This window comes from Phyllobates terribilis, unplaced genomic scaffold (genome assembly GCF_046119375.1).
Source record: "Phyllobates terribilis strain yellow unplaced genomic scaffold, ASM4611937v1 Scaffold_12__6_contigs__length_324123572, whole genome shotgun sequence".
NCBI classification, from domain to species: Eukaryota; Metazoa; Chordata; class Amphibia; order Anura; family Dendrobatidae; genus Phyllobates; species Phyllobates terribilis.
Window position 1 is genome coordinate 128,239,392 of NW_027362772.1, and position 14,922 is coordinate 128,254,313.

A 14,922-nucleotide genomic window follows, 5' to 3' on the forward strand; every position below is an offset into this window, starting at 1 on the left:
TACGTGGTAATGTTAGTGAAAGCACTAGTGAACCAACCAAAACAGGTCCTATGCAAAGACAACTGACAACTTATGTTAGTGGACAGCCTACTGCACTCCCTTCCTTTGGCAGCCGCACAGCGATATGCCTTGTTGATAAGGCCCAGAAATAGCAGGTGCTCCAGTGGATGGCAAGCCCTGCTTCCAGTGCCCTCTCCTCTTCTTCCTCCACCTCAACATCACACGCAGTACAGTCCACAGAGGTGGCACCCCAATTACCCATGCTTCCCCCGTGTCACAAATGGCCAACTGCCCAACTGACTGTAGTGAACCACAGATGGGCGAGTCTGTAGAACTCTTCACCCATTCTACACCATGGGCATCAGAAGTGTACTCCAAACAGTCACAGAGTCAAGGGGAGGAAACCATTTGCACCGATGCCCAAAATTTTTTTAGCTTGGATTCGGGGCAGGACGAAGTAGGGTCCAAGCAGGTTCCTGACCCTCAACTTCAGACGTTAACAGCAGGGGAGAGAGATGATCCCGATGAGACTCAGATACCACAGGCTCATGTGGACTGTACTGTGCTGTCAGGGCAACAAGAGGAGAGGGGTCACTCTGAGGACGAGGAATGGCATAACACATTGTATGATGACGAGGTTGAAGATCCTACTTGGTGTGAAACCAGAGTCACGCAGCCGAGTAGCTCATCTGAGGAGGTGGAGGAGGAGGACGAGGAGGCTACATTTCTCCCTACGGCGCAGACACGGAGTGATGCAAACACGAGGAGCACTGCATCCTTAGCCACAACAGTGGATGTGGCCAGCAGTGGTCATGGGTCTGCAGCTCACAGGGGCAGCAAGGGTTGCTAGCATGGGCCTTTTTTGACACTGCAAAGGATGAGCTAACTCATGTTATCTGCAAACTTTGCGATAAAAAACTCAGTAGAGGGAAAAACTGCAATAATTTGACTACTACATGCATGAACTTTTCACATGCTCAAATAACATTCTTTACGCTGGGAATCTTACTACACTGAAATGTGGACCAGCGCACCTCAACAACCTTCAGCTGCCCCATCAAACGCATCTGCTGCTTCTTTCTCCTCCTCTGTTACTGTGCCAAGTATTGTCATGCAGGTCTCCCATTGCAGAAACTCTGGTTCTTTACACGCTCCAGTCAGGCTGAGTGACAGCCCGTCAGCTTTAACGGAAGCAGACATGCCTGCTTTGTTTGTTCACCGAGCACACCTCATGTTTCTCAATCCACCATAACTCACTCACACTCGACCAGTTTTTCCTGTTCACCATACTCCGCCCTCTCTCAGCACCTTAGCCAGCCCTCGGTCCCGCAGTTGTGGTCACGTAAAAGATTGTTTCATCCTATGCATGACAAAGCTAAGAGATTCAACTCCACCATCTCCAATCTGTTGGCCATGGAAATGCTGCATTTCCGCCTGGTAGATACAGTCGGTTTCCAAAAACTGATGGCTGTTGCAGTCCCCCAGTACCAGTTGCCCAGTCGCCATAACTTATCTTAGAAATCTGTGCCTGCGCTACACCAGCATGTTGCAAACAACATCACCCATTCCTTGTCTAAATCTACGTGTGTCAGGTTGCATTTCACCACAGACACATGGACGAGTAAGCATGGCCAAGGACGTTACATCTTGCTGACTGGGCACTGGGTGACTATGGTGGCTGTTGGGGCAGGCGGGGAAGGGGCTACTCCACAAATCTTGGAATTCTCAAGGCTTGCAGAAGTAACCTCTGTATTTCCCACTTCCTCTGCTGCTTCTGCATTCTCCACCTCCTCTAGGGCCTCAACCTGCGCACTCAACCTTTGCCTTAACAAGACATGTGTTCCAAGGGTGTGGAGCGAATACACACCACCTCCGTACTGCACAGTCAGGGCTCACCGTAATCAGGCAGTCTTCAAATTAATTTGCTTTTGAGATTGCAGTCATACAGGTGAAGAGCTGTGGGCAGCTCTCCATGCTCAGTTTGAGCAATGACTGTCTCCGCTGAACCTAGAGCCAGGGAAGGCCATGTGTGATAACGGTGCATATCTTTTAGCGGCCCTAGGCTGAGGCAAGCTCACACACGTGCCTTACATGCCTCACGTCTTCAACCTCATGGTACAGTGATTTCTCCACCACTATCCTGGCCTGGATGAACTGCTTCACAAAGTACAGAAGCTGTGTGCTCACTTCCGCCGTTCACACCCCTCATGTCATTGACTTGCATCGATACAGAGGTCTTTGTCCGTGCCAGTTAACAGGTTGATCTGCGATGTGCTGACGCGGTGGAATTCCACTCTACACATGTTGCAGTGACTGCCAGCAGCCACGAGCTCTGACTCAGTATGTCATGACAAATAGCTTGGGGCAACACAGTACGGACTTGGGGCATATCTTTTTTGAGGAGTGGGAACAGATTAAGGATCTCTGCACCCTTCTGCATGGTTTTGAAATAGCTACTAAACTGGTTAGCGCTGACGATGCCATCATTAGTGACGCGCCCCCTGGGCCAGTGTTGTTTGGGGGATACCCGGAGCCGGATCAGATGGGGGTTGTAGTCTCCGAGTGGCGGTGACCCGGTCCGTGCCCAGGGTGTCAAGCTCAGTGTGTGGCAGTCCTTATGATGTTACTAGATGTTCTTTTGTGTCGACTACGCCACCCGTTGATTTGCGGTCAATACGGCCGCCGCTGCAGCAGGGTCCGCTGAGGCTGGTGATGTGTGTGCAGCTCAGGTAATATAACCCCCAACGGGAGGGGTATAGCCTCAGGGGGTCAGTTGCAGAGGATGGGGGTTGTGGTGGTGCAGCGAGGATGGAAATGAGACTCAGAGTCAGGCTGTGCAGTTCAGGGTTTTTACTTACTGCAGTTGTTCTGGTCACTCCGGCCTTGAGTGACCACCCGAGCCGTGCTGCGTCCACCAGGTCCTGGACTCGGCCAACCCCCAGGTTATTCTGGAGCGTGGTCCTGAGCTCCCTTTCTGTCCTGTCCTCTTCTCTGGCCTTCCCCACCAGGGATCCACCTATGTCCGGCTCCCTCGGGCCTCTTGGTGGTAAACCCTTGTCTCTGGGTTCCCTGACCCTATTCCTGGTCTGCCTTCCGGGTGGATTTAGTGGGTGGTCGTGGCAGATCCTGCCCACGACCTCCGGTCTCTGGCTGAGGATTAGTGCCCTCCACCAGCTTGGGATCCGGTACCCTTGTGCCAACTCTTCACCCTCTGGTCTAATTTGGGCTCTTGGAGTTCCTTCTTTCTCCCCCTCTGGGTCTTTCTTTCTCCTCTCTCTCTCTTGGCCTTGGAGCTGCTCTTCTCCTCTGCTCTGCTCCTCAGGTTACACTCTGACAGACTGACGTCTCACAGACTGACAACTGACTGACTGACTGACCCTGATCTCAGATGGTTCCCACCTTATATACTCCCTCTATGTGTGAGCTCAGGTGACCAGCACCCAATGAGCTCCTAACTTTACCCAGGCTGCTTCCCCTATCTGCCCCTACACTACTGGGATGTTCCACCCCCCCTCCCACTCCAGCCAAGGACAGACTCGGTCGTACCTGCACATTATTAAGTGGGAGTACCATTGGTCTGTCCTCCGGAAATGGGATGTGTGTAGTGCATGCAGCCTACTAGCTCAGTTCCACACTCCATCCTTACCCGGGAGTGGAATATCACACCTCTGGGTTGAGGTGCAATACCCCTGTAGCAGCCGAATCCTCAGGGTGCTACATTCCCCCCTGGTAAATCACAGCACGTCCTCGGGCTGTAAGATATAAAAACATCCAAAAATACAAATTTTTTTTATAACATAAACATATAAAACATATAAACATTATCAGCAGCATAAACTTTTCATATAAATAACATTCTTGTTTCTGGTTCCTCCGGTCACTGTGCAACTTGTGACCGGGTAAAGTGCGACAGTCTCTTTTGGAATAAAACAGTTCCCTATAAAACCGGTAGGGGGCGCTTTAGGAAGCGCAACTATATACAAGGGAAATATGGCCGCTCTCAGTCCTCGGTCAGTGGGAATAGGGACACACGGGTTTCAGTTCAATCTGCTGGTCCCAACGGGGACTATATTTTAACTAGAACAGTTCTTATACCCTGACGGGTAACTATGTACAGTCTCTTTACCGTACTTTAACGACGGCGTCCTCCTGCTCTTTCTTGTGGGTTGGTTTCAGTTTCAGACCCGTCCGGGTCCTCTTGCTCCTCCTCACACCGCAGCTCCTCCTCCGTCAGGCGATGCACATGGAGGGCGTAGGGTCCTTTGGCACACTTGTGCCGGGTGAAGGTGACCTCGTCCCCTACGTACAGGTCACGACCTCTGTGTCCCTCCGGCAGATGGCTTTCTACGTCTCTGCGGGTCACAAAGACGTTGCCGGGGGTATGATGGTCTCTAATGAAGCCCCACCCATGCTGCATGTTGAATTTTATCACAGTCCCGGTGGAAGGGGGACCATGAGCTGCACGGGGATTCCTCCTGGTCCGGCTCTTCTGCTCCGCGCTCCTTATCTGTGCTTGCTGTTCCCGGACCCGCCTCTCTCTCCGCTCCTTCTCGAAGACCTCGAGCTGCTGGCGGCAGCACTCTGCACGCTCCGCTGCGGCCGCCCGAGTCTCCTGAGTGAACCCCATGAGGTCTTCTCCAGTGGGGTCCCACTCGAACTGTGCCTCCTCCAGCGGGGGCGAGGTCCTCTTTACAGGCTTCGGAGCCGGAATCAGGGGCTCGTCTAGGGGTCTTGCTCTCTGGAGTTCCAGCTGAATGTACTCCTGGGGCCATATGAAGGGCTGCCCATCCGGGCACGTATGCTGGGCAAATAGATTTTCACCCAGGTGCGGCACTCTAGATGTTGAGGGCGCGTTGATGGTAGCGGCGCCCGGGTCGACCAGGCCTTGAGACCAGGCTTGGGGCACCCTAAAGGCAAAGGGCACCGTAAGAACAGCGGCGCCCATGGTTACTCGGCCCTGCGGCCAGGCCGGTGGCTCCGCGGAGGTAGGGGGCGCTGTTGGTATTGCGGCGCCCGGAGGTACTAGGCCTTGCGACCAGGCCGATGGTATTTCCTGTTTGGTCGCGCTCGAGGTCGAGGCGTGTGACGTCACAGGGGTCGCGGCCGCGGTTTCCGGTTGAGGCCTAGTCGGTGGCGGTGACGATGCAGCGACGGGCACGGCAGGGGGAATTTCGGGCTCTGCGACGGGGAGCTGGGGCAGGCACGCGGCTTCCCGGCTCGGGGTAGAGACGTCCCCTTTACCTGCCTCCGTCCATTCAGCTCCCTTCTCGGCGCCGTCTCCGGCCTTCAGTCCTCCTGCGCCATCCTCAGAGGCGGTCGGTCTCCTCGTCTCGGGTGGCGTGCTCCGCTGACGGGTTCCGGTCTGCTGGGCCATCTCTCGGCTCCACTCCGCCAACGTCTCTCGCTGCACCCGGGCCATCCTCCGTGCGAGGCCCTCCAGCGCGGTCTGTGCACACTCCCGGTCTCGGGGAAGCTGTGCTAGGATCTCCAGCAGGCCTTCTGGAGTGGCGACCTGCAACAGGCTCCTGACCACTGGGTCGGTGCTGCCTGACTCTCCCTCCATCTCCGGGTAGGCTCTCTCTGGACTCTCTTCCAGACGTCTTGTCTCCGGGTGCGCTCTCTCCAGACTGCTCCAGGCGACACCCATCTTTGTTCTCTTGTTCTGTCTCCGCCCACATCGAGGGTGGTCCCGGGGCAACTTCAGTTCCAGGGGCAGTTCTCTTACGCTGATGGACACTTCCAGCATCACAGTCTCTGTTGGTGGGCGCGGTTTCCGCTTTTGGCGCCATTCTTCGACCTGGCCCACGATGGGAGGTGGCCTCTTGCCACCCTCTGGCACGCCCATAATGGCGTCCGCTCTTCCAAGGCGGGAAATCTTTGGAAATGGCGGGAATCGTCTCCCAGTGGCGGGAAACTCCATGGATGGCGGGAAAAAGCTGCAAATGGCGGACAACCGGCGGGAAACGACCTGTGATGGGGTCCGTTGGCGGGGACCCTCCGGAACCGGCAGGAGACTTCTTTTTGAGGTAACGGTGTACTTTTCTTCAGGCACGCAGTACCCGGTTGTTGCGGGCACGTAATCCTGCCGACTACGCCAAAGTTGACGCGCCCCCTGGGCCAGTGTTGTTTGGGGGATACCCGGAGCCGGATCAGATGGGGGTTGTAGTCTCCGAGTGGCGGTGACCCGGTCCGTGCCCAGGGTGTCAAGCTCAGTGTGTGGCAGTCCTTATGATGTTACTAGATGTTCTTTTGTGTCGACTACGCCACCCGTTGATTTGCGGTCAATACGGCCGCCGCTGCAGCAGTGTCCGCTGAGGCTGGTGATGTGTGTGCAGCTCAGGTAATATAACCCCCAACGGGAGGGGTATAGCCTCAGGGGGTCAGTTGCAGAGGATGGGGGTTGTGGTGGTGCAGCGAGGATGGAAATGAGACTCAGAGTCAGGCTGTGCAGTTCAGGGTTTTTACTTACTGCAGTTGTTCTGGTCACTCCGGCCTTGAGTGACCACCCGAGCCGTGCTGCGTCCACCAGGTCCTGGACTCGGCCAACCCCCAGGTTATTCTGGAGCGTGGTCCTGAGCTCCCTTTCTGTCCTGTCCTCTTCTCTGGCCTTCCCCACCAGGGATCCACCTATGTCCGGCTCCCTCGGGCCTCTTGGTGGTAAACCCTTGTCTCTGGGTTCCCTGACCCTATTCCTGGTCTGCCTTCCGGGTGGATTTAGTGGGTGGTCGTGGCAGATCCTGCCCACGACCTCCGGTCTCTGGCTGAGGATTAGTGCCCTCCACCAGCTTGGGATCCGGTACCCTTGTGCCAACTCTTCACCCTCTGGTCTAATTTGGGCTCTTGGAGTTCCTTCTTTCTCCCCCTCTGGGTCTTTCTTTCTCCTCTCTCTCTCTTGGCCTTGGAGCTGCTCTTCTCCTCTGCTCTGCTCCTCAGGTTACACTCTGACAGACTGACGTCTCACAGACTGACAACTGACTGACTGACTGACCCTGATCTCAGATGGTTCCCACCTTATATACTCCCTCTATGTGTGAGCTCAGGTGACCAGCACCCAATGAGCTCCTAACTTTACCCAGGCTGCTTCCCCTATCTGCCCCTACACTACTGGGATGTTCCACCCCCCCTCCCACTCCAGCCAAGGACAGACTCGGTCGTACCTGCACATTATTAAGTGGGAGTACCATTGGTCTGTCCTCCGGAAATGGGATGTGTGTAGTGCATGCAGCCTACTAGCTCAGTTCCACACTCCATCCTTACCCGGGAGTGGAATATCACACCTCTGGGTTGAGGTGCAATTCCCCTGTAGCAGCCGAATCCTCAGGGTGCTACATTAGCATCACTATTCCGGTCATATACATGCTGGAGCAAACTTTAAATAACCTGCGGCAGGAAGTGGTGGCCCCAGAAGAAGAGGAGAATGCGGAAGGGATACCAATGTCTCAAATTTCCAGACTGTCATCACACAGGCAGATACCAAGTGACGGTAGATTACAGCGATTGAGGGGGTTTGGTGATATCAGGCAAACTGTTAGTGAAGGTTCAATAGTTGAGGAACTAATGAAGGAGTAAGTGGTGATGGGCGAGCAGCTGTCAGAGAATGAAGAGGATAATCATCCCTCTCATTTGAAGGTGGTTGGCAGGAGGGGACGGAGGAAACAAGCATCAGTGTTACGCAGCCCACAATACAGCCTGGCTTTGGACCTCCTGGATGAGCCCGATATATGAGTGCCTTCTTGATGCTCTATTTGCAACATGATCCCAGTATAGTTAGGATTCAAAATAATGCTGACTACTGGGTTGCTACTCTGTTAGATCCACGTTATAAGAGTAAATTTTGCTTCCCGCCCTGGAAAGGGACCCGCTTATGTATCGAAACAAGCCTTAAAGCAACCTTAATAGAGATTTTCCCCAAGATAACAGTGAGGAACACAGTGTGCATTGCAGTTGTAGTCTTTCAACCTCCGGCACGTCAGTTTGTCAATGCCAAAACATTAGCAGAAGCAGAGTAAGTGGCAGAAGCAATTTATGGAAGTCCTTTCACTAATTTTTTGCACCAGCTCATGCCCCAGCACAAAAGAGTACAAGTCTAACACGTGGTGAATGACTGGAAAGTATGGTGGAGGAGTGTCTAGAGCTTAATAAGAATACCATCAGGGAGGATTTTGACCCTTTTACATTTTGGTCTTCAAAAATGGATGAATGGCCTGAGCTCGTCTCTCATGCCTTTAAGGTTTGATCATGCCCGGCAGCCAGCGTTCTCCCTGAACGTGTCTTCAGCGCTGCTGGCTGTGTCTTGACGGATAAGTGCACCCGGCTGTCCCCTGAAAGTGTAGACCACTTAACTTTCATCAAGATGAACAAGTCATGGATCTCCAAGGACTTTTGCACCCCAATTGCAGACTGTATATAGTAGGCAATGTTGTCATTTTGAGTGTGCTGCATTGATCTCTTGCAAAAGATAAGAAAGACAGCTCACATAGGGCTTTATCTGTATAAAAGTGAATACCAGGTCCCACAATCAGTCTGACTCACCTTCTGAAGTTGTGTGAGTCACAACCAACTGTGAAGCACCTGTCAGATGGCCGCTGCAGGAGACCCCGCTGATCAGTAAACAAATGAGAGGAGATAAGAAGCCGGGCTGATACTCCGCGCTGGTCCAGAGACACACAAGGATTAATGATGAACCAAAACTTTCTTTATTCCATGGCCCTGAGGAAGTGGCAGTGTAGCCACGAAACACTTAGGCCATGGAATAAAGAAAGTTTTGGTTCATCATTAATCCTTGTGTGTCTCTGGACCAGCGCGGAGTATCAGCCCGGCTTCTTATCTCCTCTCATTTGTGCATTGATCTCTTGAAATTGCAGTCTGTGATATGGCTTCTGCGTCTGCTCTTGCTGCTGCTGCAGGTCTTAGATCCTAATTTTGGGAAATGTGGAGAATTCTGATTGTGTCTCCATCCATTGGGTTGGCTGTAGTGGGACAGGTTTGGGTCTGCATTAAACTACTTGTAGTCTGATGACACTGATGCCACTTCGGTGGTGTTAGGCCCTCATTTAAGGCAATGTGAACACTCCTGGTTAGGTCTCCATCTCCTGGGTTGGCTATACTGGAAAAGGTGTCGGTCTTATTTACATTATTTCTACTGTAGTGAAATTGATTAGACATTGCTCGTGTCTGCCACTAATTTTTTGAAATGTGGAGAATCATGACTGGGCCTCCATCTATTGGGTTGACTGTAGAGGAACTGTTTTTTACCTCCTTTGCAATACTTATACACTAGTGAAATTGATGCCACTTCTGTGGTGTTAGGCCCTCATTTAGGGCAATGTGAACACTCCTGGTTAGGTCTCCATCTCCTGGGCTGGCTGCATTGGAAGAGGTGTGGGACTCATTTACACTATTTCTACTCTAGTGAAATTGATTACAATTTGCTGGAATCTGCCTCTAATTTTTGGAAATGTGGGGAACCCTGAATTGGGTTGACTGTAGTGGAAGAGGTTTTCAGTCTCCATGCATTTCTATAGTTATACTGTAGTGAAATTGAGCATTTGGTGCAGATATTGTTCTCCCCAAATGGGTTACGTTAACGTGATAAACTCTAAATTGATTTTCAATACACAACCATCAGCCGCCCCATCAAACACTTCTGCTGCTTCTTCCTCCTCCTCTGCTACCATACCAAGTTGTGTCACGCAGGTGTCCGACAGAACCAGCTGTATACTCACTGCAGTTAGGCTGAGTGATAGGCCGTCAGCTGTAAGTGAAGCGGACATGCCTGCTGTGTTTGTTTTTCTCAGCACACCACACGTTTGTCAATCCACTGTAACACTCACTCATGGTCTATCGGTTTGTTCGTTTCACTGTACTCTGCCCTCTCTCAGCACTGCAGCCAGCCCTCAATCCCGCTGTTGTGGTCACGTAAAAGATTGTTTCATCTTACACATGACAAAGCTAAGAGGTTGAACTCTACCATCTCCAATCTGTTGGCCATGAAAATGGTGGTCTTATGCCTAGTGATAGGCGAGCACTAAAATGCTCGGGTGCTCGATGCTTGGGTTGAGCACATTGGAATACTCGGGTGCTCGACCTGAGAAACTAGCTCAATGTAAGTCTATGGGAAACTCAAGCATTTTCAGGCGGCTCCCCCCGGCGGTCTGCAGAGTGCCTAAAAATTGCTCAAATCGATGGGAACAGTGCTCAAATGACATAGGAACAGCATGGGGAATACCCCTGGAAGCATTTATGACTCCCAAGTCACTTCTGTCAACAAAGTTATCAGAGGTATTACGCCACTTTTGCGGACAATAAAACATACAAAAACGAAACCAAAATGGATTTTCCTAGGAAATATGTTAAGTAACATCCTTTCCAGGTTAACTACTTGTATATAAAGCAAAATAAATAACTAAAAACAAAAATGCTCCTCCATACCTTGGGCTATGTTCAGACGTAGCATTTTTGATGAGTTTTTGCACTTTTGCATTGCTTTCAACCGTGACAAATGCATTCACCAGGAAAAGTAATTTTAACATTTTTCTTACCTGGCAATGTGGTGTGTGAGATATCATCAGACACATCGTGTTTCATTTATGAAGAAGGGACTCTGAAAGTCACAAAGCCTATTTTTATAGGGCCATCACACGGCCTTTACTATTCTTAAAGGGCCAGCAGTCGGCGCTCACTATACTTAGAGAGCCATCAGCCGGCTATGTTTTATTGTTCCCATAACTAAAGAGTGGGTCTCCTATACTGTTATTGCATATGCAGTGAGTGGCAGGGCTGCCCAATACCATTTTGAATAGACTAAAGGAGGGCCTCCTAAAAACAATGTTCCCATTATTAGGTAGTGGGTCTCCCATTGTGTTTGCCTATGCAGTGAATGCAAGGGTTGCCAAAAATTTGGAGGCACTCCAATGCCCCTTGGAAGAGACATGGAGGTCCAAGGGCCTCCTGAAAACAATGTTCCCATTATAAGGAAGTGAGTCTCCCATTGTATTTGCCTATGCTGTAAATGCAAGAGTTGCCAAAAATTTGAAGGCACTCCAATGCCCCTTGGAAGAGACATGGAGGTCAGAGGGCCTCTTAAAGACTATGTTCCTATTATTAGGAAGTGGGTCTCCCATTGTGTTTGCTTATGCAGTGAATACAAGGGTTGACAAAAATTGGGAGGAGGCACCCCAATGCCCCTTGGAAGAGACGTGGAGGAGGACCTCAAAAAATAAATGTTCCAAATAGAAAGGAGCAAGTCTCCTATATTTGTAATGCCCATGCAATAAGTTTATGGGCTGACAAACATTTACCCCTGGGAGGTATACATGAACATACTGTATCAAAAATATTTTTTACGGGCATCATAAACACCCTTTAAAAAAATTATGTGGGTGTTGCATCACGGACCACGGTCACCCTAGTGATATGGTGGTGGAGGATGAGAATGAGGAGAAGGAGGAGGACAGAAGCAAATAGCAAAAATCAGGAAGTGTATACCCATGTGTGGATGTGAAGAGGTGCATGTGAATACACCTCCCAAAAAAAGACACTGGATTTGAGTTTATGTTATTCTGCTATCATTCGGTGGTGTAGAAAAGTCTGGTCCAATCCAACCCTTGTTTATTTTTATAAGAGCCAGCCTGTCAGCATTTTCAGTTGACAGGAGGATGCGCTTATCAGTTAAAATTCCACCAGTGGCACTAAAAACCTGCTCTGATAAAACGCTAGCGGCAAGGCAGACCAGGACCTCCAAGGCGTAGAGAGCCAGTTCATTCCACGTATCCAGCTTGGATACCCAATAATTTTAAGGCACAGAGGAATCACGGATGATGTTGGTACGGTCGGCAAGGTACTCCCTCAGCATATTCCTAAACTTTGCACTTCTTGTGAGAGTACCCAGCACCTCAGGGCTTGTGCGATGGGAGGGGCTGAGAAAATTCTCCCAGAACTTTGACAGTGTTCCCCTGCCTCTGCTGGATTGAAGTTGTGTCTCTCTCACCTGTACTCCTTGGTTGTCCAACGAACTGTGACTTCTGTCGCCAGCGTTTTCAGATGGGAATTTTCTTAATGGTTCCGCAAAAAGGGCCTTCTGGTAATGCCCCATTTTTGTAGATATGTCCGCCTCAGGAATAAGAGATATAAAGTTCTCCTTGTAGCGTGGGTCTAGAAGTGTCACCAACCAGTAATGACTGTCAACCAAAATTTTGAGAACGCGAGGGTCATGGGAAAGGCAGCGTAACATAAACTCAGCCATGCGTGCCAGACTACTAACAGGCAAGACTTCTGTGCCCTCATTTAGGGCAATGTAAACACTCCTGGTTAGGTCTCCATCTCCTGGAAGAGGTGTGGGTCTTATTTACACTATTTCTACTGTAGTGAAATTTATTAGACATTGCTAGTGTCTGCCACTATTTTTTTTAAATGTGGGGAATCCTGATTGGGTCTCCGTCTATTGAATTGGCTGTAGTGTAAACTTCCTGTTCTGCAGTCTAAGTTGTGTAATGTTGCGCACCAGTCCTTTCTACACTCCTGATACAGACTCTGCTTTCTGCACTCCTGATACAGACTCTGCCTGCTGCACTCTTGATACAGACTGTGCCAACTGCACTCTGATACAGACTCTGCCAGCTGCACTCTGATACAAACTCTGCCAGCTGCACTCCTTATACAGACTATGCCTGATTCACTCCTGATACAGACTCTGTCTGCTGCACTCCTGATATAGACTCTGCCTGCTACACTCTGATACAGACTCTGCCTGCTGCACTCCTGATACAGACTCTGCCTGCTGCACTCCAGATACAGACCCTGCCTGCTGCACTCTGATACAGACTCTGCCTGCTGCACTCTGATACTGACTCTGCATGCTACACTCCTGATACAGACTCTGTCTGCTGCACTCCTGATATAGACTCTGCCTGCTACACTCTGATACAGACTCTGCTTGCTGCACTCCTGATACAGACTCTGCCTGCTGCACTCCAGATACAGACTCTGCCTGCTTCACTCCTGATACAGACTCTGCCTGCTGCACTCTGATACAGGCTCTGCCTGCTGGACTCTGATACAGACTCTGCCTGCTGCACTATGATACAGACTTTGCCTGCTGCACCATCTAGTCTGTCCTACTGGGTCCATCTGCTGCGCGTCCGTTGGTCTGTCCTAGAGTGGCACCTGGCATTCACTGGGAGCCAAGTCTAACCTCACCATCAGAGTCTCTAGTGAACAGTCCGGTGCTCGCTTAGTCACGCCCCTCCAGGCACTCCGGGGTCTGTGGCACAGTGATTCCACAAACCACGTCAGTGACAGTACACCCTCGCAGGCAGGGTCCTCTCTCCTGTTGAACCAGTCGGAGACCCCTTTTGAAATGTAAAGTGCAACTGAATAAATATCACAGTAATAATAATTATAGTACTTGTACTCTGGGTCAATTGATGGCACTTCCCTGGTGTCTACATCTAATTTGATGTGTTTTGGCAGCCTTTGGTCCCATTTCTAGGTGTTGGCTATGCATTTTTTGGTCCCCGCAATTGACTCCTATGGGATTCGAAAATGCTCAACAAGCATTCTGTGAATAAATCCTGCGAATATCAATTTGTTCGGCGAACTTTTCTCAACCGAACATTGAAACGATCGCTCATTCCTACTCATAACATTCAAATTTTTGGACAAGCTAGACAGGATCTACAGAATATTGTGCAAAATGCAAGATCTAAGCAATAAGACTGCACTGCAGTCTGAGCAGATGCTTCAATTACAAAATCAACATATAGCTTTGACCCCTCCACTCACCCTTGCACTCCCACCTTTCAGGTTTTCAGGTGGAGACTGTGAAAAATTTTGTAGATTCATCAACCAGAGCAGATTGTACTTTGATGCTCATCCTGCTCACTTCCATACTGAGAGATCAAAGGTATTGTTTATCATTATGCTACTAATATTTAAAGTTTTAGCTTTGGCCATCCCTCTTATTGAAGCTCATTATGTTCTAATTAATGATCAGGAGGTTTTCCTAGCAGCCATGAGCCAGGTGTTTGATGACCCGAATCGTTATGCAACAGCTTCAGCTACACAGATGGCTCTACATCAGGGTAAGCGCTCTGAGTACGCCACAGAATTCAAATGGTCGGTGATTGATACCTAATGGAATATGCTGCAAAATTAACTTTTTTTAAGAACAGACTCTTCAGCGCACTCAAAGATGAACTAGCTTGGGTAGATGCTCACACAAATATTGATGACTTCATTCATTATTATATTCATATAGACATGTGATTATCAGAGAAAAGACTGGAAAAGTGGAATTCAAACTGTTCCCATAACAGTAACCATTATCTACCTGCTTCAACCCATAGTCCCAGTGACTTTGAGGTAAAGAGTCCTCACATACCTGAAGTTGAATCCATGCAGGTTGACAGCCTGTTAAAACAAGAAAGGGTTGAGAGAAAAGGCCGGAGACTTTAAGAAAATCTGTGTTTTTATTGTTGCAAGACTGACCACTTTCTCATTAATTGTCCTTCTCAACATTGTAAAACAGTGGCATTGGTAGCGGATTCCAACTTTTCCGATGAAGAATCAATCTTGTCTGAACCAGCGCCTCCAGTGAATGCTGTCATCCATCCAATTTCTTTTACTGCACCCAACATTAAAAAAGAAAACAAAGACTCTCATTTCTTCCTTTCTATCAAGTTTCAAGATGATTCTCAATGGATTTCCACACCTGCCATAGTTGATTCAGGAGCAATTGGAAATTTTATTGACATCTCTTTTGCAAAGGAGCAAAAGGAGTAAAAAATGAAAACAGACTTTCATTTATTATTATGGAAACTGTTGACGGATCTCCACTAAATTTGAGACCATTGAATCAAAAGACCAAGCCTTTAGAGATAGTTACGGAATCTAATCACTAGTGATGAGAGAGCATGCTCACTA

General features: G+C 49.6%; 1 protein-coding gene across 3 annotated transcripts in view; it reads right to left on the reverse strand.

The window, feature by feature from the left end:
* The window catches only part of LOC141172263 (sulfotransferase 2B1-like), a 322,371-nt gene that overhangs the window by 217,862 nt on the left and 89,587 nt on the right, over nt 1-14,922 (reverse strand). The window contains exon 2 of one of the 3 annotated variants that reach the window (XM_073656269.1): nt 14,381-14,409. The exons of the other annotated variants lie outside the window; for them this stretch is intronic. The gene's annotated coding sequence lies outside the window, so the exon portion shown is untranslated. The remainder of the gene's footprint in view (nt 1-14,380; nt 14,410-14,922) is intronic. 3 annotated transcript variants of the gene reach the window in all.